Here is a 23650-nt window from a genome sequence, read left to right as displayed (position 1 = left end):
GCTAGATCTTTCTTCTTCAAAGCAAAAAGATTTTATCTTCAAATACAAGAACTTTTCGTGGTTTTGTTGGTTTTCAGCAAATGAACATATTTCAGCGAGCTGGGAGTTTTTTCTTCAATAGCGTAAGATTTTATCTTAAAATACAAGAACTTTTCGTGGTTCTTGTCAATTTTTGTTGGTTTTCATCTCATGAACTTATTTCAGTCAGCTAGATCTTCTTCAAAGCAAAAAGATTTTATCTTCAAATACAAGAACTTTTCGTGGTTTTGATGGTTTTCAGCAAATGAACATATTTCAGCGAGCTGGAAGTTTTTTCCTTAATAGAGTAAGATTTTATCTTAAAATACAAGAACTTTTCGTGGTTCTTGTCAATTTTTGTTGGTTTTCATCTAATGAACTTATTTCAGTCAGCGAGATCTTTCTTCTTCAAAGCAAAAAGATTTTATCTTCAAATACAAGAACTTTTCGTGGTTTTGATGGTTTTCAGCAAATGAACATATTTCAGCGAGCTGGAAGTTTTTTCCTTAATAGAGTAAGATTTTATCTTAAAATACAAGAACTTTTCGTGGTTCTTGTCAATTTTTGTTGGTTTTCATCTAATGAACTTATTTCAGTCAGCTAGATCTTTCTTCTTCAAAGAAAAAAGATTTTATCTTCAAATACAAGAACTTTTCGTGGTTTTGATGGTTTTCAGCAAATGAACAGATTTCAGCGAGCTGGAAGTTTTTTCTTTAATAGCCTCAGATTTTATCTTAAAATACAAGAACTTTTCGTGGTTCTTGTCAACTTTTGTTGGTTTTCATCTAATGAACTTATTTCAGTCAGCTCGATCTTTATTCGTCAAAGCAAAAAGATTTTATCTTCAAATACAAGAACTTTTCGTGGTTTTGATGGTTTTCAGCAAATGAACATATTTCAGCGAGCTGGAAGTTTTTTCCTTAATAGAGTAAGATTTTATCTTAAAATACAAGAACTTTTCGTGGTTCTTGTCAATTTTTGTTGGTTTTCATCTAATGAACTTATTTCAGTCAGCTAGATCTTTCTTCTTCAAAGAAAATAGATTTTATCTTCAAATACAAGAACTTTTCGTGGTTTTGATGGTTTTCAGCAAATGAACATATTTCAGCGAGCTGGAAGTTTTTTCCTCAATAGAGTAAGATTTTATCTTAAAATACAAGAACTTTTCGTGGTTCTTGTCAATTTTTGTTGGTTTTCATCTAATGAACTTATTTCAGTCAGCTAGATCTTTCTTCGTCAAAGCAAAAACATTTTATCTTCAAATACAAGAACTTTTCGTGGTTTTGTTGGTTTTCAGCAAATGAACAGATTTCAGCGAGCTGGAAGTTTTTTCCTTAATAGAGTAAGATTTTATCTTAAAATACAAGAACTTTCCGTGGTTCTTGTCAATTTTTGTTGGTTTTCATCTAATGAACTTATTTCAGTCAGCTAGATCTTTCTTCTTCAAAGCAAAAAGATTTTATCTTCAAATACAAGAACTTTTCGTGGTTTTGATGGTTTTCAGCAAATGAACAGATTTCAGCGAGCTGGAAGTTTTTTCTTTAATAGCCTCAGATTTTATCTTAAAATACAAGAACTTTTCGTGGTTCTTGTCAACTTTTGTTGGTTTTCATGTAATGAACTTATTTCAGTCAGCTGGATCTTTATTCGTCAAAGCAAAAAGATTTTATCTTCAAATACAAGAACTTTTCGTGGTTTTGATGGTTTTCAGCAAATGAACATATTTCAGCGAGCTGGAAGTTTTTTCCTGAATAGAGTAAGATTTTATCTTAAAATACAAGAACTTTTCGTGGTTCTTGTCAATTTTTGTTGGTTTTCATCTAATGAACTTATTTCAGTCAGCTAGATCTTTCTTCGTCAAAGCAAAAAGATTTTATCTTCAAATACAAGAACTTTTAGAGGTTTTGTTGGTTTTCAGCAAATGAACAGATTTCAGCGAGCTGGAAGTTTTTTCCTCAATAGAGTAAGATTTTATCTTAAAATACAAGAACTTTTCGTGGTTCTTGTCAATTTTTGTTGGTTTTCATCTAATGAACTTATTTCAGTCAGCTCGATCTTTCTTCTTCAAAGCAAAAAGATTTTATCTTCAAATACAACAACTTTTCGTGGTTTTGATGGTTTTCAGCAAATGAACATAATTCAGAGAACTGGAAGTTTTTTCCTCAATAGAGTAAGATTTTATCTTAAAATACAAGAACTTTTCGTGGTTCTTGTCAATTTTTGTTGGTTTTCATCGAATGAACTTATTTCAGTCAGCTAGATCTTTCTTCTTCAAAGCAAAAAGATTTTATCTTCAAATACAAGAACTTTTCGTGGTTTTGATGGTTTTCAGCAAATGAACATATTTCAGAGAGCTGGAAGTTTTTTCCTTAATAGAGTAAGATTTTATCTTAAAATACAAGAACTTTTCGTGGTTCTTGTCAATTTTTGTTGGTTTTCATCCAATGAACTTATTTCAGTCAGCTAGATCTTTCTTCTTCAAAGCAAAAAGATTTTATCTTCAAATACAAGAACTTTTCGTGGTTTTGTTGGTTTTCAGCAAATGAACATATTGCAACGAGCTGGAAGTTTTTTCCTTAATAGAGTAAGATTTTATCTTAAAATACAAGAACTTTTCGTGGTTCTTGTCATTTTTTGTTGGTTTTCATCGAATGAACTTATTTCAGTCAGCTAGATCTTTCTTCTTCAAAGCAAAAAGATTTTATCTTCAAATACAAGAACTTTTCGTGGTTTTGATGGTTTTCAGCAAATGAACATATTTCAGCGAGCTGGAAGTTTTTTCCTTAATAGAGTAAGATTTTATCTTAAAATACAAGAACTTTTCGTGGTTCTTGTCAATTTTTGTTGGTTTTCATGTGATGAACTTATTTCAGTCAGCTGGATCTTTCTTCTTCAAAGCAAAAAGATTTTATCTTCAAATACAAGAACTTTTCGTGGTTTTGATGGTTTTCAGCAAATGAACATATTTCAGCGAGCTGGAAGTTTTTTCCTGAATAGAGTAAGATTTTATCTTAAATTACAAGAACTTTTCGTGGTTCTTGTCAATTTTTGTTGGTTTTCATCTAATGAACTTATTTCAGTCAGCTGGATCTTTCTTCGTCAAAGCAAAAAGATTTTATCTTCAAATACAAGAACTTTTAGAGGTTTTGTTGGTTTTCAGCAAATGAACAGATTTCAGCGAGCTGGAAGTTTTTTCCTCAATAGAGTAAGATTTTATCTTAAAATACAAGAACTTTTCGTGGTTCTTGTCAATTTTTGTTGGTTTTCATCTAATGAACTTATTTCAGTCAGCTCGATCTTTCTTCTTCAAAGCAAAAAGATTTTATCTTCAAATACAACAACTTTTCGTGGTTTTGATGGTTTTCAGCAAATGAACATAATTCAGAGAACTGGAAGTTTTTTCCTCAATAGAGTAAGATTTTATCTTAAAATACAAGAACTTTTCGTGGTTCTTGTCAATTTTTGTTGGTTTTCATCGAATGAACTTATTTCAGTCAGCTAGATCTTTCTTCTTCAAAGCAAAAAGATTTTATCTTCAAATACAAGAACTTTTCGTGGTTTTGATGGTTTTCAGCAAATGAACATATTTCAGAGAGCTGGAAGTTTTTTCTTCAATAGAGTAAGATTTTATCTTAAAATACAAGAACTTTTCGTGGTTCTTGTCAATTTTTGTTGGTTTTCATCCAATGAACTTATTTCAGTCAGCTAGATCTTTCTTCTTCAAAGCAAAAAGATTTTATCTTCAAATACAAGAACTTTTCGTGGTTTTGATGGTTTTCAGCAAATGAACATATTTCAGCGAGCTGGAAGTTTTTTCCTTAATAGAGTAAGATTTTATCTTAAAATAGAAGAACTTTTCGTGGTTCTTGTCAATTTTTGTTGGTTTTCATCTAATGAACTTATTTCAGTCAGCTGGATCTTTCTTCTTCAAAGCAAAAAGATTTTATCTTCAAATACAAGAACTTTTCGTGGTTTTGATGGTTTTCAGCAAATGAACATAATTCAGCGAACTGGAAGTTTTTTCCTCAATAGAGTAAGATTTTATCTTAAAATACAAGAACTTTTTGTGGTTCTTGTCAATTTATGTTGGTTTTCATCTCATGAACTTATTTCAGTCAGCTAGATCTTTCTTCTTCAAAGCAAAAAGATTTTATCTTCAAATACAAGAACTTTTCGTGGTTTTGATGGTTTTCAGCAAATGAACATATTTCAGCGAGCTGGAAGTTTTTTCCTTAATAGAGTAAGATTTTATCTTAAAATACAAGAACTTTTCGTGGTTCTTGTCAATTTTTGTTGGTTTTCATCTCATGAACTTATTTCAGTCAGCTAGATCTTTCTTCTTCAAAGAAAAAAGATTTTATCTTCAAATACAAGAACTTTTCGTGGTTTTGATGGTTTTCAGCAAATGAACATATTTCAGCGAGCTGGAAGTTTTTTCCTTAATAGAGTAAGATTTTATCTTAAAATACAAGAACTTTTCGTGGTTCTTGTCAATTTTTGTTGGTTTTCATCTAATGAACTTATTTCAGTCAGCTAGATCTTTCTTCTTCAAAGCAAAAAGATTTTATCTTCAAATACAAGAACTTTTCGTGGTTTTGATGGTTTTCAGCAAATGAACAGATTTCAGCGAGCTGGAAGTTTTTTCCCTAATAGAGTAAGATTTTATCTTAAAATACAAGAACTTTTCGTGGTTCTTGTCAATTTTTGTTGGTTTTCATCTAATGAACTTATTTCAGTCAGCTAGATCTTTCTTCTTCAAAGCAAAAAGATTTTATCTTCAAATACAAGAACTTTTCGTGGTTTTGTTGGTTTTCAGCAAATGAACATATTTCAGCGAGCTGGGAGTTTTTTCTTCAATAGCGTAAGATTTTATCTTAAAATACAAGAACTTTTCGTGGTTCTTGTCAATTTTTGTTGGTTTTCATCGAATGAACTTATTTCAGTCAGCTAGATCTTTCTTCGTCAAAGCAAAAAGATTTTATCTTCAAATACAAGAACTTTTCGTGGTTTTGATGGTTTTCAGCAAATGAACATATTTCAGCGAGCTGGAAGTTTTTTCCTTAATAGAGTAAGATTTTATCTTAAAATACAAGAACTTTTCGTGGTTCTTGTCAATTTTTGTTGGTTTTCATCCAATGAACTTATTTCAGTCAGCTGGATCTTTCTTCTTCAAAGCAAAAAGATTTTATCTTCAAATACAAGAACTTTTCGTGGTTTTGTTGGTTTTCAGCAAATGAACATATTTTTAGCGAGCCAGAAGTTTTTTCTTTAATAGCGTAAGATATTATCTTAAAATACAAGAAGTTTTCGTGGTTCTTGTCAAATTTTGTTGGTTTTCATCTAATGAACTTATTTCAGTCAGCTAGATCTTTCTTCTTCAAAGCAAAAAGATTTTATCTTCAAATACAAGAACTTTTCGTGGTTTTGATGGTTTTCAGCAAATGAACATATTTCAGCGAGCTGGAAGTTTTTTCCTTAATAGAGTAAGATTTTATCTTAAAATACAAGAACTTTTCGTGGTTCTTGTCAATTTTTGTTGGTTTTCATCTAATGAACTTATTTCAGTCAGCTGGATCTTTCTTCTTCAAAGCAAAAAGATTTTATCTTCAAATACAAGAACTTTTCGTGGTTTTGATGGTTTTCAGCAAATGAACATAATTCAGCGAACTGGAAGTTTTTTCCTCAATAGAGTAAGATTTTATCTTAAAATACAAGAACTTTTTGTGGTTCTTGTCAATTTATGTTGGTTTTCATCTAATGAAGTTATTTCAGTCAGCTAGATCTTTCTTCTTCAAAGCAAAAAGATTTTATCTTCAAATACAAGAACTTTTCGTGGTTTTGATGGTTTTCAGCAAATGAACATATTTCAGCGAGTTGGAAGTTTTTTCCTTAATAGAGTAAGATTTTATCTTAAAATACAAGAACTTTTCGTGGTTCTTGTCAATTTTTGTTGGTTTTCATCTCATGAACTTATTTCAGTCAGCTAGATCTTTCTTCTTCAAAGCAAAAAGATTTTATCTTCAAATACAAGAACTTTTCGTGGTTTTGATGGTTTTCAGCAAATGAACATATTTCAGCAAGCTGGAAGTTTTTTCCTTAATAGAGTAAGATTTTATCTTAAAATACAAGAACTTTTCGTGGTTCTTGTCAATTTTTGTTGGTTTTCATCTAATGAACTTATTTCAGTCAGCTAGATCTTTCTTCTTCAAAGAAAAAAGATTTTATCTTCAAATACAAGAACTTTTCGTGGTTTTGATGGTTTTCAGCAAATGAACATATTTCAGCGAGCTGGAAGTTTTTTCCTTAATAGAGTAAGATTTTATCTTAAAATACAAGAACTTTTCGTGGTTCTTGTCAATTTTTGTTGGTTTTCATCTAATGAACTTATTTCAGTCAGCTGGATCTTTCTTCTTCAAAGCAAAAAGATTTTATCTTCAAATACAAGAACTTTTCGTGGTTTTGTTGGTTTTCAGCAAATGAACATATTTCAGCGAGCCAGAAGTTTTTTCTTTAATAGCGTAAGATATTATCTTAAAATACAAGAAGTTTTCGTGGTTCTTGTCAAATTTTGTTGGTTTTCATCTAATGAACTTATTTCAGTCAGCTAGATCTTTCTTCTTCAAAGCAAAAATATTTTATCTTCAAATACAAGAACTTTTCGTGGTTTTGATGGTTTTCAGCAAATGAACATATTTCAGCGAGGTGGAAGTTTTTTCCTTAATAGAGTAAGATTCTTTCTTAAAATACAAGAACTTTTCGTGGTTCTTGTCAACTTTTGTTGGTTTTCATCTAATGAACTTATTTCAGTCAGCTAGATCTTTCTTCTTCAAAGCAAAAAGATTTTATCTTCAAATACAAGAACTTTTCGTGGTTTTGATGGTTTTCAGCAAATGAACAGATTTCAGCGAGCTGGAAGTTTTTTCCCTAATAGAGTAAGATTTTATCTTAAAATAAAAGAACTTTTCGTGGTTCTTGTCAATTTTTGTTGGTTTTCATCTAATGAACTTATTTCAGTCAGCTAGATCTTTCTTCTTCAAAGCAAAAAGATTTTATCTTCAAATACAAGAACTTTTCGTGGTTTTGTTGGTTTTCAGCAAATGAACATATTTCAGCGAGCTGGGAGTTTTTTCTTCAATAGCGTAAGATTTTATCTTAAAATACAAGAACTTTTCGTGGTTCTTGTCAATTTTTGTTGGTTTTCATCGAATGAACTTATTTCAGTCAGCTAGATCTTTCTTCGTCAAAGCAAAAAGATTTTATCTTCAAATACAAGAACTTTTCGTGGTTTTGATGGTTTTCAGCAAATGAACATATTTCAGCGAGCTGGAAGTTTTTTCCTTAATAGAGTAAGATTTTATCTTAAAATACAAGAACTTTTCGTGGTTCTTGTCAATTTTTGTTGGTTTTCATCTAATGAACTTATTTCAGTCAGCTGGATCTTTCTTCTTCAAAGCAAAAAGATTTATCTTCAAATACAAGAACTTTTCGTGGTTTTGTTGGTTTTCAGCAAATGAACATATTTTTAGCGAGCCAGAAGTTTTTTCTTTAATAGCGTAAGATATTATCTTAAAATACAAGAAGATTTCGTGGTTCTTGTCAATTTTTGTTGGTTTTCATCTAATGAACTTATTTCAGTCAGCTAGATCTTTCTTCTTCAAAGCAAAAATATTTTATCTTCAAATACAAGAACTTTTCGTGGTTTTGATGGTTTTCAGCAAATGAACATATTTCAGCGAGCTGGAAGTTTTTTCCTTAATAGAGTAAGATTTTATCTTAAAATACAAGAACTTTTCGTGGTTCTTGTCAATTTTTGTTGGTTTTCATCTAATGAACTTATTTCAATCAGCTAGATCTTTCTTCTTCAAAGCAAAAAGATTTTATCTTCAAATACAAGAACTTTTCGTGGTTTTGATGGTTTTCAGCAAATGAACAGATTTCAGCGAGCTGGAAGTTTTTTCCCTAATAGAGTAAGATTTTATCTTAAAATACAAGAACTTTTCGTGGTTCTTGTCAATTTTTGTTGGTTTTCATCTAATGAACTTATTTCAGTCCGCTAGATCTTTCTTCTTCAAAGCAAAAAGATTTTATCTTCAAATACAAGAACTTTTCGTGGTTTTGTTGGTTTTCAGCAAATGAACATATTTCAGCGAGCTGGGAGTTTTTTCTTCAATAGCGTAAGATTTTATCTTAAAATACAAGAACTTTTCGTGGTTCTTGTCAATTTTTGTTGGTTTTCATCTCATGAACTTATTTCAGTCAGCTAGATCTTCTTCAAAGCAAAAAGATTTTATCTTCAAATACAAGAACTTTTCGTGGTTTTGATGGTTTTCAGCAAATGAACATATTTCAGCGAGCTGGAAGTTTTTTCCTTAATAGAGTAAGATTTTATCTTAAAATACAAGAACTTTTCGTGGTTCTTGTCAATTTTTGTTGGTTTTCATCTAATGAACTTATTTCAGTCAGCGAGATCTTTCTTCTTCAAAGCAAAAAGATTTTATCTTCAAATACAAGAACTTTTCGTGGTTTTGATGGTTTTCAGCAAATGAACATATTTCAGCGAGCTGGAAGTTTTTTCCTTAATAGAGTAAGATTTTATCTTAAAATACAAGAACTTTTCGTGGTTCTTGTCAATTTTTGTTGGTTTTCATCTAATGAACTTATTTCAGTCAGCTAGATCTTTCTTCTTCAAAGAAAAAAGATTTTATCTTCAAATACAAGAACTTTTCGTGGTTTTGATGGTTTTCAGCAAATGAACAGATTTCAGCGAGCTGGAAGTTTTTTCTTTAATAGCCTCAGATTTTATCTTAAAATACAAGAACTTTTCGTGGTTCTTGTCAACTTTTGTTGGTTTTCATCTAATGAACTTATTTCAGTCAGCTCGATCTTTATTCGTCAAAGCAAAAAGATTTTATCTTCAAATACAAGAACTTTTCGTGGTTTTGATGGTTTTCAGCAAATGAACATATTTCAGCGAGCTGGAAGTTTTTTCCTTAATAGAGTAAGATTTTATCTTAAAATACAAGAACTTTTCGTGGTTCTTGTCAATTTTTGTTGGTTTTCATCTAATGAACTTATTTCAGTCAGCTAGATCTTTCTTCTTCAAAGAAAATAGATTTTATCTTCAAATACAAGAACTTTTCGTGGTTTTGATGGTTTTCAGCAAATGAACATATTTCAGCGAGCTGGAAGTTTTTTCCTCAATAGAGTAAGATTTTATCTTAAAATACAAGAACTTTTCGTGGTTCTTGTCAATTTTTGTTGGTTTTCATCTAATGAACTTATTTCAGTCAGCTAGATCTTTCTTCGTCAAAGCAAAAACATTTTATCTTCAAATACAAGAACTTTTCGTGGTTTTGTTGGTTTTCAGCAAATGAACAGATTTCAGCGAGCTGGAAGTTTTTTCCTTAATAGAGTAAGATTTTATCTTAAAATACAAGAACTTTCCGTGGTTCTTGTCAATTTTTGTTGGTTTTCATCTAATGAACTTATTTCAGTCAGCTAGATCTTTCTTCTTCAAAGCAAAAAGATTTTATCTTCAAATACAAGAACTTTTCGTGGTTTTGATGGTTTTCAGCAAATGAACAGATTTCAGCGAGCTGGAAGTTTTTTCTTTAATAGCCTCAGATTTTATCTTAAAATACAAGAACTTTTCGTGGTTCTTGTCAACTTTTGTTGGTTTTCATCGAATGAACTTATTTCAGTCAGCTCGATCTTTATTCGTCAAAGCAAAAAGATTTTATCTTCAAATACAAGAACTTTTCGTGGTTTTGATGGTTTTCAGCAAATGAACATATTTCAGCGAGCTGGAAGTTTTTTCCTTAATAGAGTAAGATTTTATCTTAAAATACAAGAACTTTTCGTGGTTCTTGTCAATTTTTGTTGGTTTTCATCTAATGAACTTATTTCAGTCAGCTAGATCTTTCTTCTTCAAAGAAAATAGATTTTATCTTCAAATACAAGAACTTTTCGTGGTTTTGATGGTTTTCAGCAAATGAACATATTTCAGCGAGCTGGAAGTTTTTTCCTCAATAGAGTAAGATTTTATCTTAAAATACAAGAACTTTTCGTGGTTCTTGTCAATTTTTGTTGGTTTTCATCTAATGAACTTATTTCAGTCAGCTAGATCTTTCTTCGTCAAAGCAAAAACATTTTATCTTCAAATACAAGAACTTTTCGTGGTTTTGTTGGTTTTCAGCAAATGAACAGATTTCAGCGAGCTGGAAGTTTTTTCCTTAATAGAGTAAGATTTTATCTTAAAATACAAGAACTTTCCGTGGTTCTTGTCAATTTTTGTTGGTTTTCATCTAATGAACTTATTTCAGTCAGCTAGATCTTTCTTCTTCAAAGCAAAAAGATTTTATCTTCAAATACAAGAACTTTTCGTGGTTTTGATGGTTTTCAGCAAATGAACATATTTCAGCGAGCTGGAAGTTTTTTCCTGAATAGAGTAAGATTTTATCTTAAAATACAAGAACTTTTCGTGGTTCTTGTCAATTTTTGTTGGTTTTCATCTAATGAACTTATTTCAGTCAGCTAGATCTTTCTTCTTCAAAGCAAAAAGATTTTATCTTCAAATACAAGAACTTTTCGTGGTTTTGATGGTTTTCAGCAAATGAACAGATTTCAGCGAGCTGGGAGTTTTTTCTATAATAGCCTAAGATTTTATCTTAAAATACAAGAACTTTTCGTGGTTCTTGTCAATTTTTGTTGGTTTTCATCTAATGAACTTATTTCAGTCAGCTAGATCTTTCTTCGTCAAAGCAAAAACATTTTATCTTCAAATACAAGAACTTTTCGTGGTTTTGTTGGTTTTCAGCAAATGAACAGATTTCAGCGAGCTGGAAGTTTTTTCCTTAATAGAGTAAGATTTTATCTTAAAATACAAGAACTTTTCGTGGTTCTTGTCAATTTTTGTTGGTTTTCATCTAATGAACTTATTTCAGTCAGCTGGATCTTTCTTCTTCAAAGCAAAAAGATTTTATCTTCAAATACAAGAACTTTTCGTGGTTTTGATGGTTTTCAGCAAATGAACAGATTTCAGCGAGCTGGAAGTTTTTTCCTTAATAGAGTAAGATTTTATCTTAAAATGCAAGAACGTTTCGTGGTTTTCGTCAATTTTTGTTGGTTTTCATCTAATGAACTTATTTCAGTCAGCTGGATCTTTCTTCTTCAAAGCAAAAAGATTTTATCTTCAAATACAAGAACTTTTCGTGGTTTTGTTGGTTTTCAGCAAATGAACATATTTCAGCGAGCCAGAAGTTTTTTCTTTAAGAGCGTAACATATTATCTTAAAATTCAAGAAGTTTTCGTGATTCTTGTCAAATTTTGTTGGTTTTCATCTAATGAACTTATTTCAGTCAGCTAGATCTTTCTTCTTCAAAGCAAAAAGATTTTATCTTCAAATACAAGAACTTTTCGTGGTTTTGATGGTTTTCAGCAAATGAACATATTTCAGCGAGCTGGAAGTTTTTTCCTTAATAGCGTAAGATTTTATCTTAAAATACAAGAACTTTTCGTGGTTCTTGTCAATTTTTGTTGGTTTTCATCTAATGAACTTATTTCAGTCAGCTAGATCTTTCTTCTTCAAAGCAAAAAGATTTTATCTTCAAATACAAGAACTTTTCGCGGTTTTGTTGTTTTTCAGCAAATGAACATATTTCAGCGAGCTGGGAGTTTTTTCTTTAACAGAGTAAGATTTTATCTTAAAATACAAGAACTTTTCGTGGTTCTTGTCAATTTTTGTTGGTTTTCATCTAATGAACTTATTTCAGTCAGCTGGATCTTTCTTCTTCAAAGCAAAAAGATTTTATCTTCAAATACAAGAAGTTTTCGTGGTTTTGTTGGTTTTCAGCAAATGAACATATTTCAGCGAGCTGGGAGTTTTTTCTTTAATCGCGTAACATTTTATCTTAAAATACAAGAACTTTTCGTGGTTCTTGTCATTTTTTGTTGGTTTTCATCTAATGAACTTATTTCAGTCAGCTAGATCTTTCTTCTTCAAAGCAAAAAGATTTTATCTTCAAATACAAGAACTTTTCGTGGTTTTGATGGTTTTCAGCAAATGAACATATTTCAGCGAGCTGGAAGTTTTTTCCTTAATAGAGTAAGATTTTATCTTAAAATACAAGAGGTTTTCGTGGTTCTTGTCAATTTTTGTTGGTTTTCATCTAATGAACTTATTTCAGTCAGCTAGATCTTTCTTCTTCAAAGCAAAAAGATTTTATCTTCAAATACAAGAACTTTTTGTGATTTTGATGGTTTTCAGCAAATGAACAGATTTCAGCGAGCTGGAAGTTTTTTCTTTAATAGCCTAAGATTTTATCTTAAAATACAAGAACTTTTCGTGGTTCTTGTCAATTTTTGTTGGTTTTCATCCAATGAACTTATTTCAGTCAGCTAGATCTTTCTTCTTCAAAGCAAAAAGATTTTATCTTCAAATACAAGAACTTTTCGTGGTTTTGATGGTTTTCAGCAAATGAACATATTTCAGCGAGCTGGAAGTTTTTTCCTTAATAGCGTAAGATTTTATCTTAAAATACAAGAACTTTTCGTGGTTCTTGTCAATTTTTGTTGGTTTTCATCTAATGAACTTATTTCAGTCAGCTGGATCTTTCTTCTTCAAAGCAAAAAGATTTTATCTTCAAATACAAGAAGTTTTCGTGGTTTTGTTGGTTTTCAGCAAATGAACATATTTCAGCGAGCTGGGAGTTTTTTCTTTAATCGCGTAAGATTTTATCTTAAAATACAAGAACTTTTCGTGGTTCTTGTCATTTTTTGTTGGTTTTCATCTAATGAACTTATTTCAGTCAGCTAGATCTTTCTTCTTCAAAGCAAAAAGATTTTATCTTCAAATACAAGAACTTTTTGTGATTTTGATGGTTTTCAGCAAATGAACAGATTTCAGCGAGCTGGAAGTTTTTTCTTTAATAGCCTAAGATTTTATCTTAAAATACAAGAACTTTTCGTGGTTCTTGTCAATTTTTGTTGGTTTTCATCTAATGAACTTATTTCAGTCAGCTAGATCTTTCTTCTTCAAAGCAAAAAGATTTTATCTTCAAATACAAGAACTTTTCGTGGTTTTGATGGTTTTCAGCAAATGAACATATTTCAGCGAGCTGGAAGTTTTTTCCTGAATAGAGTAAGATTTTATCTTAAAATACAAGAACTTTTCGTGGTTCTTGTCAATTTTTGTTGGTTTTCATCTAATGAACTTATTTCAGTCAGCTAGATCTTTCTTCTTCAAAGCAAAAAGATTTTATCTTCAAATACAAGAACTTTTCGTGGTTTTGATGGTTTTCAGCAAATGAACAGATTTCAGCGAGCTGGGAGTTTTTTCTATAATAGCCTAAGATTTTATCTTAAAATACAAGAACTTTTCGTGGTTCTTGTCAATTTTTGTTGGTTTTCATCTAATGAACTTATTTCAGTCAGCTAGATCTTTCTTCGTCAAAGCAAAAACATTTTATCTTCAAATACAAGAACTTTTCGTGGTTTTGTTGGTTTTCAGCAAATGAACAGATTTCAGCGAGCTGGAAGTTTTTTCCTTAATAGAGTAAGATTTTATCTTAAAATACAAGAACTTTTCGTGGTTCTTGTCAATTTTTGTTGGTTTTCATCTAATGAACTTATTTCAGTCAGCTGGATCTTTCTTCTTCAAAGCAAAAAGATTTTATCTTCAAATACAAGAACTTTTCGTGGTTTTGTTGGTTTTCAGCAAATGAACATATTTCAGCGAGCCAGAAGTTTTTTCTTTAAGAGCGTAACATATTATCTTAAAATTCAAGAAGTTTTCGTGATTCTTGTCAAATTTTGTTGGTTTTCATCTAATGAACTTATTTCAGTCAGCTAGATCTTTCTTCTTCAAAGCAAAAAGATTTTATCTTCAAATACAAGAACTTTTCGTGGTTTTGATGGTTTTCAGCAAATGAACATATTTCAGCGAGCTGGAAGTTTTTTCCTTAATAGCGTAAGATTTTATCTTAAAATACAAGAACTTTTCGTGGTTCTTGTCAATTTTTGTTGGTTTTCATCTAATGAACTTATTTCAGTCAGCTAGATCTTTCTTCTTCAAAGCAAAAAGATTTTATCTTCAAATACAAGAACTTTTCGCGGTTTTGTTGTTTTTCAGCAAATGAACATATTTCAGCGAGCTGGGAGTTTTTTCTTTAACAGAGTAAGATTTTATCTTAAAATACAAGAACTTTTCGTGGTTCTTGTCAATTTTTGTTGGTTTTCATCTAATGAACTTATTTCAGTCAGCTGGATCTTTCTTCTTCAAAGCAAAAAGATTTTATCTTCAAATACAAGAAGTTTTCGTGGTTTTGTTGGTTTTCAGCAAATGAACATATTTCAGCGAGCTGGGAGTTTTTTCTTTAATCGCGTAACATTTTATCTTAAAATACAAGAACTTTTCGTGGTTCTTGTCATTTTTTGTTGGTTTTCATCTAATGAACTTATTTCAGTCAGCTAGATCTTTCTTCTTCAAAGCAAAAAGATTTTATCTTCAAATACAAGAACTTTTCGTGGTTTTGATGGTTTTCAGCAAATGAACATATTTCAGCGAGCTGGAAGTTTTTTCCTTAATAGAGTAAGATTTTATCTTAAAATACAAGAGGTTTTCGTGGTTCTTGTCAATTTTTGTTGGTTTTCATCTAATGAACTTATTTCAGTCAGCTAGATCTTTCTTCTTCAAAGCAAAAAGATTTTATCTTCAAATACAAGAACTTTTCGTGGTTTTGTTGGTTTTCAGCAAATGAACAGATTTCAGCGAGCTGGAAGTTTTTTCTTTAATAGCCTAAGATTTTATCTTAAAATACAAGAACTTTTCGTGGTTCTTGTCAATTTTTGTTGGTTTTCATCTAATGAACTTATTTCAGTCAGCTGGATCTTTCTTCTTCAAAGCAAAAAGATTTTATCTTCAAATACAAGAACTTTTCGTGGTTTTGTTGGTTTTCAGCAAATGAACATATTTTTAGCGAGCCAGAAGTTTTTTCTTTAATAGCGTAAGATATTATCTTAAAATACAAGAAGTTTTCGTGGTTCTTGTCAAATTTTGTTGGTTTTCATCTAATGAACTTATTTCAGTCAGCTAGATCTTTCTTCTTCAAAGCAAAAATATTTTATCTTCAAATACAAGAACTTTTCGTGGTTTTGTTGGTTTTCAGCAAATGAACATATTTCAGCGAGCTGGGAGTTTTTTCTTCAATAGCGTAAGATTTTATCTTAAAATACAAGAACTTTTCGTGGTTCTTGTCAATTTTTGTTGGTTTTCATCGAATGAACTTATTTCAGTCAGCTAGATCTTTCTTCTTCAAAGCAAAAAGATTTTATCTTCAAATACAAGAACTTTTCGTGGTTTTGATGGTTTTCAGCAAATGAACATATTTCAGCGAGCTGGAAGTTTTTTCCTTAATAGAGTAAGATTTTATCTTAAAATACAAGAACTTTTCGTGGTTCTTGTCAATTTTTGTTGGTTTTCATCTAATGAACTTATTTCAGTCAGCGAGATCTTTCTTCTTCAAAGCAAAAAGATTTTATCTTCAAATACAAGAACTTTTCGTGGTTTTGATGGTTTTCAGCAAATGAACATATTTCAGCGAGCTGGAAGTTTTTTCCTTAATAGAGTAAGATTTTATCTTAAAATACAAGAACTTTTCGTGGTTCTTGTCAATTTTTGTTGGTTTTCATCTAATGAACTTATTTCAGTCAGCTAGATCTTTCTTCTTCAAAGAAAAAAGATTTTATCTTCAAATACAAGAACTTTTCGTGGTTTTGTTGGTTTTCAGCAAATGAACAGATTTCAGCGAGCTGGAAGTTTTTTCCTTAATAGAGCAAGATTTTATCTTAAAATACAAGAACTTTTCGTGGTTCTTGTCAATTTTTGTTGGTTTTCATCTAATGAACTTATTTCAGTCAGCTAGATCTTTCTTCTTCAAAGCAAAAAGATTTTATCTTCAAATACAAGAACTTTTCGTGGTTTTGATGGTTTTCAGCAAATGAACATATTTCAGCGAGCTGGAAGTTTTTTCCTTAATAGAGTAAGATTTTATCTTAAAATACAAGAACTTTTCGTGGTTCTTGTCAATTTTTGTTGGTTTTCATCTAATGAACTTATTTCAGTCAGCTAGATCTTTCTTCTTCAAAGCAAAAAGATTTTATCTTCAAATACAAGAACTTTTCGTGGTTTTGATGGTTTTCAGCAAATGAACAGATTTCAGCGAGCTGGGAGTTTTTTCTTTAATAGCCTAAGATTTTATCTTAAAATACAAGAACTTTTCGTGGTTCTTGTCAATTTTTGTTGGTTTTCATCTAATGAACTTATTTCAGTCAGCTAGATCTTTCTCCGTCAAAGCAAAAAGATTTTATCTTCACATTTAAGAACTTTTCGTGGTTTTGTTGGTTTTCAGCAAATGAACAGATTTCAGCGAGCTGGAAGTTTTTTCCTTAATAGAGTAAGATTTTATCTTAAAATACAAGAACTTTTCGTGGTTCTTGTCAATTTTTGTTGGTTTTCATCTAATGAACTTATTTCAGTCAGCTGGATCTTTCTTCTTCAAAGCAAAAAGATTTTATCTTCAAATACAAGAACTTTTCGTGGTTTTGATGGTTTTCAGCAAATGAACAGATTTCAGCGAGCTGGAAGTTTTTTCCTTAATAGAGCAAGATTTTATCTTAAAATGCAAGAACGTTTCGTGGTTTTCGTCAATTTTTGTTGGTTTTCATCTAATGAACTTATTTCAGTCAGCTGGATCTTTCTTCTTCAAAGCAAAAAGATTTTATCTTCAAATACAAGAACTTTTCGTGGTTTTGTTGGTTTTCAGCAAATGAACATATTTCAGCGAGCCAGAAGTTTTTTCTTTAAGAGCGTAAGATATTATCTTAAAATTCAAGAAGTTTTCGTGATTCTTGTCAAATTTTGTTGGTTTTCATCTAATGAACTTATTTCAGTCAGCTAGATCTTTCTTCTTCAAAGCAAAAAGATTTTATCTTCAAATACAAGAACTTTTCGTGGTTTTGATGGTTTTCAGCAAATGAACATATTTCAGCGAGCTGGAAGTTTTTTCCTTAATAGCGTAAGATTTTATCTTAAAATACAAGAACTTTTCGTGGTTCTTGTCAATTTTTGTTGGTTTTCATCCAATGAACTTATTTCAGTCAGCTAGATCTTTCTTCTTCAAAGAAAAAAGATTTTATCTTCAAATACAAGAACTTTTCGCGGTTTTGTTGTTTTTCAGCAAATGAACATATTTCAGCGAGCTGGGAGTTTTTTCTTTAACAGAGTAAGATTTTATCTTAAAATACAAGAACTTTTCGTGGTTCTTGTCAATTTTTGTTGGTTTTCATCTAATGAACTTATTTCAGTCAGCTAGATCTTTCTTCTTCAAAGCAAAAAGATTTTATCTTCAAATACAAGAACTTTTCGTGGTTTTGATGGTTTTCAGCAAATGAACATATTTCAGCGAGCTGGAAGTTTTTTCCTCAATAGAGTAAGATTTTATCTTAAAATACAAGAACTTTTCGTGGTTCTTGTCAATTTTTGTTGGTTTTCATCTAATGAACTTATTTCAGTCAGCTAGATCTTTCTTCGTCAAAGCAAAAACATTTTATCTTCAAATACAAGAACTTTTCGTGGTTTTGTTGGTTTTCAGCAAATGAACAGATTTCAGCGAGCTGGAAGTTTTTTCCTTAATAGAGTAAGATTTTATCTTAAAATACAAGAACTTTTCGTGGTTCTTGTCAATTTTTGTTGGTTTTCATCTAATGAACTTATTTCAGTCAGCTAGATCTTTCTTCTTCAAAGCAAAAAGATTTTATCTTCAAATACAAGAACTTTTCGTGGTTTTGATGGTTTTCAGCAAATGAACATATTTCAGCGAGCTGGAAGTTTTTTCCTTAATAGAGTAAGATTTTATCTTAAAATACAAGAACTTTTCGTGGTTCTTGTCAATTTTTGTTGGTTTTCATCTAATGAACTTATTTCAGTCAGCTAGATCTTTCTTCTTCAAAGCAAAAAGATTTTATCTTCAAATACAAGAACTTTTCGTGGTTTTGATGGTTTTCAGCAAATGAACAGATTTCAGCGAGCTGGGAGTTTTTTCTTTAATAGCCTAAGATTTTATCTTAAAATACAAGAACTTTTCGTGGTTCTTGTCAATTTTTGTTGGTTTTCATCTAATGAACTTATTTCAGTCAGCTAGATCTTTCTCCGTCAAAGCAAAAAGATTTTATCTTCACATTTAAGAACTTTTCGTGGTTTTGTTGGTTTTCAGCAAATGAACAGATTTCAGCGAGCTGGAAGTTTTTTCCTTAATAGAGTAAGATTTTATCTTAAAATACAAGAACTTTTCGTGGTTCTTGTCAATTTTTGTTGGTTTTCATCTAATGAACTTATTTCAGTCAGCTGGATCTTTCTTCTTCAAAGCAAAAAGATTTTATCTTCAAATACAAGAACTTTTCGTGGTTTTGATGGTTTTCAGCAAATGAACAGATTTCAGCGAGCTGGAAGTTTTTTCCTTAATAGAGCAAGATTTTATCTTAAAATGCAAGAACGTTTCGTGGTTTTCGTCAATTTTTGTTGGTTTTCATCTAATGAACTTATTTCAGTCAGCTGGATCTTTCTTCTTCAAAGCAAAAAGATTTTATCTTCAAATACAAGAACTTTTCGTGGTTTTGTTGGTTTTCAGCAAATGAACATATTTCAGCGAGCCAGAAGTTTTTTCTTTAAGAGCGTAAGATATTATCTTAAAATTCAAGAAGTTTTCGTGATTCTTGTCAAATTTTGTTGGTTTTCATCTAATGAACTTATTTCAGTCAGCTAGATCTTTCTTCTTCAAAGCAAAAAGATTTTATCTTCAAATACAAGAACTTTTCGTGGTTTTGATGGTTTTCAGCAAATGAACATATTTCAGCGAGCTGGAAGTTTTTTCCTTAATAGCGTAAGATTTTATCTTAAAATACAAGAACTTTTCGTGGTTCTTGTCAATTTTTGTTGGTTTTCATCCAATGAACTTATTTCAGTCAGCTAGATCTTTCTTCTTCAAAGAAAAAAGATTTTATCTTCAAATACAAGAACTTTTCGCGGTTTTGTTGTTTTTCAGCAAATGAACATATTTCAGCGAGCTGGGAGTTTTTTCTTTAACAGAGTAAGATTTTATCTTAAAATACAAGAACTTTTCGTGGTTCTTGTCAATTTTTGTTGGTTTTCATCTAATGAACTTATTTCAGTCAGCTGGATCTTTCTTCTTCAAAGCAAAAAGATTTTATCTTCAAATACAAGAAGTTTTCGTGGTTTTGTTGGTTTTCAGCAAATGAACATATTTCAGCGAGCTGGGAGTTTTTTCTTTAATCGCGTAACATTTTATCTTAAAATACAAGAACTTTTCGTGGTTCTTGTCATTTTTTGTTGGTTTTCATCTAATGAACTTATTTCAGTCAGCTAGATCTTTCTTCTTCAAAGCAAAAAGATTTTATCTTCAAATACAAGAACTTTTCGTGGTTTTGATGGTTTTCAGCAAATGAACATATTTCAGCGAGCTGGAAGTTTTTTCATTAATAGAGTAAGATTTTATCTTAAAATACAAGAAGTTTTCGTGGTTCTTGTCAATTTTTGTTGGTTTTCATCTAATGAACTTATTTCAGTCAGCTAGATCTTTCTTCTTCAAAGCAAAAAGATTTTATCTTCAAATACAAGAACTTTTTGTGATTTTGATGGTTTTCAGCAAATGAACAGATTTCAGCGAGCTGGAAGTTTTTTCTTTAATAGCCTAAGATTTTATCTTAAAATACAAGAACTTTTCGTGGTTCTTGTCAATTTTTGTTGGTTTTCATCCAATGAACTTATTTCAGTCAGCTAGATCTTTCTTCTTCAAAGCAAAAAGATTTTATCTTCAAATACAAGAACTTTTCGCGGTTTTGTTGTTTTTCAGCAAATGAACATATTTCAGCGAGCTGGGAGTTTTTTCTTTAACAGAGTAAGATTTTATCTTAAAATACAAGAACTTTTCGTGGTTCTTGTCAATTTTTGTTGGTTTTCATCTAATGAACTTATTTCAGTCAGCTGGATCTTTCTTCTTCAAAGCAAAAAGATTTTATCTTCAAATACAAGAACTTTTCGTGGTTTTGATGGTTTTCAGCAAATGAACATATTTCAGCGAGCTGGAAGTTTTTTCCTTAATAGAGTAAGATTTTATCTTAAAATACAAGAAGTTTTCGTGGTTCTTGTCAATTTTTGTTGGTTTTCATCTAATGAACTTATTTCAGTCAGCTAGATCTTTCTTCTTCAAAGCAAAAAGATTTTATCTTCAAATACAAGAACTTTTTGTGATTTTGATCGTTTTCAGCAAATGAACAGATTTCAGCGAGCTGGAGGTTTTTTCTTTAATAGCCTAAGATTTTATCTTAAAATACAAGAACTTTTCGTGGTTCTTGTCAATTTTTGTTGGTTTTCATCTAATGAACTTATTTCAGTCAGCTAGATCTTTCTTCTTCAAAGCAAAAAGATTTTATCTTCAAATACAAGAACTTTTCGTGGTTTTGATGTTTTCAGCAAATGAACAGATTTCAGCGAGCTGGAAGTTTTTTCTTTAATAGCCTAAGATTTTATCTTAAAATACAAGAACTTTTCGTGGTTCTTGTCAATTTTTGTTGGTTTTCATCTAATGAACTTATTTCAGTCAGCTGGATCTTTCTTCTTCAAAGCAAAAAGATTTTATCTTCAAATACAAGAAGTTTTCGTGGTTTTGTTGGTTTTCAGCAAATGAACATATTTCAGCGAGCTGGGAGTTTTTTCTTTAATCGCGTAAGATTTTATCTTAAAATACAAGAACTTTTCGTGGTTCTTGTCAACTTTTGTTGGTTTTCATCTAATGAACTTATTTCAGTCAGCTAGATCTTTCTTCGTCAAAGCAAAAAGATTTTATCTTCAAATACAAGAACTTTTCGTGATTTTGATGGTTTTCAGCAAATGAACATATTTCAGCGAGCTGGAAGTTTTTTCCTTAATAGAGTAAGATTTTATCTTAAAATACAAGAACTTTTCGTGGTTCTTGTCAATTTTTGTTGGTTTTCATCTAATGAACTTATTTCAGTCAGCTAGATCTTTCTTCTTCAAAGAAAATAGATTTTATCTTCAAATACAAGAACTTTTCGTGGTTTTGATGGTTTTCAGCAAATGAACATATTTCAGCGAGCTGGAAGTTTTTTCCTCAATAGAGTAAGATTTTATCTTAAAATACAAGAACTTTTCGTGGTTCTTGTCAATTTTTGTTGGTTTTCATCTAATGAACTTATTTCAGTCAGCTAGATCTTTCTTCGTCAAAGCAAAAACATTTTATCTTCAAATACAAGAACTTTTCGTGGTTTTGTTGGTTTTCAGCAAATGAACAGATTTCAGCGAGCTGGAAGTTTTTTCCTTAATAGAGTAAGATTTTATCTTAAAATACAAGAACTTTTCGTGGTTCTTGTCAATTTTTGTTGGTTTTCATCTAATGAACTTATTTCAGTCAGCTAGATCTTTCTTCTTCAAAGCAAAAAGATTTTATCTTCAAATACAAGAACTTTTCGTGGTTTTGATGGTTTTCAGCAAATGAACATATTTCAGCGAGCTGGAAGTTTTTTCCTTAATAGAGTAAGATTTTATCTTAAAATACAAGAACTTTTCGTGGTTCTTGTCAATTTTTGTTGGTTTTCATCTAATGAACTTATTTCAGTCAGCTAGATCTTTCTTCTTCAAAGCAAAAAGATTTTATCTTCAAATACAAGAACTTTTCGTGGTTTTGATGGTTTTCAGCAAATGAACAGATTTCAGCGAGCTGGGAGTTTTTTCTTTAATAGCCTAAGATTTTATCTTAAAATACAAGAACTTTTCGTGGTTCTTGTCAATTTTTGTTGGTTTTCATCTAATGAACTTATTTCAGTCAGCTAGATCTTTCTCCGTCAAAGCAAAAAGATTTTATCTTCACATTTAAGAACTTTTCGTGGTTTTGTTGGTTTTCAGCAAATGAACAGATTTCAGCGAGCTGGAAGTTTTTTCCTTAATAGAGTAAGATTTTATCTTAAAATACAAGAACTTTTCGTGGTTCTTGTCAATTTTTGTTGGTTTTCATCTAATGAACTTATTTCAGTCAGCTGGATCTTTCTTCTTCAAAGCAAAAAGATTTTATCTTCAAATACAAGAACTTTTCGTGGTTTTGATGGTTTTCAGCAAATGAACAGATTTCAGCGAGCTGGAAGTTTTTTCCTTAATAGAGCAAGATTTTATCTTAAAATGCAAGAACGTTTCGTGGTTTTCGTCAATTTTTGTTGGTTTTCATCTAATGAACTTATTTCAGTCAGCTGGATCTTTCTTCTTCAAAGCAAAAAGATTTTATCTTCAAATACAAGAACTTTTCGTGGTTTTGTTGGTTTTCAGCAAATGAACATATTTCAGCGAGCCAGAAGTTTTTTCTTTAAGAGCGTAAGATATTATCTTAAAATTCAAGAAGTTTTCGTGATTCTTGTCAAATTTTGTTGGTTTTCATCTAATGAACTTATTTCAGTCAGCTAGATCTTTCTTCTTCAAAGCAAAAAGATTTTATCTTCAAATACAAGAACTTTTCGTGGTTTTGATGGTTTTCAGCAAATGAACATATTTCAGCGAGCTGGAAGTTTTTTCCTTAATAGCGTAAGATTTTATCTTAAAATACAAGAACTTTTCGTGGTTCTTGTCAATTTTTGTTGGTTTTCATCCAATGAACTTATTTCAGTCAGCTAGATCTTTCTTCTTCAAAGAAAAAAGAATTTATCTTCAAATACAAGAACTTTTCGCGGTTTTGTTGTTTTTCAGCAAATGAACATATTTCAGCGAGCTGGGAGTTTTTTCTTTAACAGAGTAAGATTTTATCTTAAAATACAAGAACTTTTCGTGGTTCTTGTCAATTTTTGTTGGTTTTCATCTAATGAACTTATTTCAGTCAGCTAGATCTTTCTTCTTCAAAGCAAAAAGATTTTATCTTCAAATACAAGAACTTTTCGTGGTTTTGATGGTTTTCAGCAAATGAACATATTTCAGCGAGCTGGAAGTTTTTTCCTCAATAGAGTAAGATTTTATCTTAAAATACAAGAACTTTTCGTGGTTCTTGTCAATTTTTGTTGGTTTTCATCTAATGAACTTATTTCAGTCAGCTAGATCTTTCTTCGTCAAAGCAAAAACATTTTATCTTCAAATACAAGAACTTTTCGTGGTTTTGTTGGTTTTCAGCAAATGAACAGATTTCAGCGAGCTGGAAGTTTTTTCCTTAATAGAGTAAGATTTTATCTTAAAATACAAGAACTTTTCGTGGTTCTTGTCAATTTTTGTTGGTTTTCATCTAATGAACTTATTTCAGTCAGCTAGATCTTTCTTCTTCAAAGCAAAAAGATTTTATCTTCAAATACAAGAACTTTTCGTGGTTTTGATGGTTTTCAGCAAATGAACATATTTCAGCGAGCTGGAAGTTTTTTCCTTAATAGAGTAAGATTTTATCTTAAAATACAAGAACTTTTCGTGGTTCTTGTCAATTTTTGTTGGTTTTCATCTAATGAACTTATTTCAGTCAGCTAGATCTTTCTTCTTCAAAGCAAAAAGATTTTATCTTCAAATACAAGAACTTTTCGT

This window comes from Heptranchias perlo, unplaced genomic scaffold, assembly GCF_035084215.1.
Source record: "Heptranchias perlo isolate sHepPer1 unplaced genomic scaffold, sHepPer1.hap1 HAP1_SCAFFOLD_65, whole genome shotgun sequence".
NCBI classification, from domain to species: Eukaryota; Metazoa; Chordata; class Chondrichthyes; order Hexanchiformes; family Hexanchidae; genus Heptranchias; species Heptranchias perlo.
Note: the sequence above shows the minus strand (reverse complement) of the source record.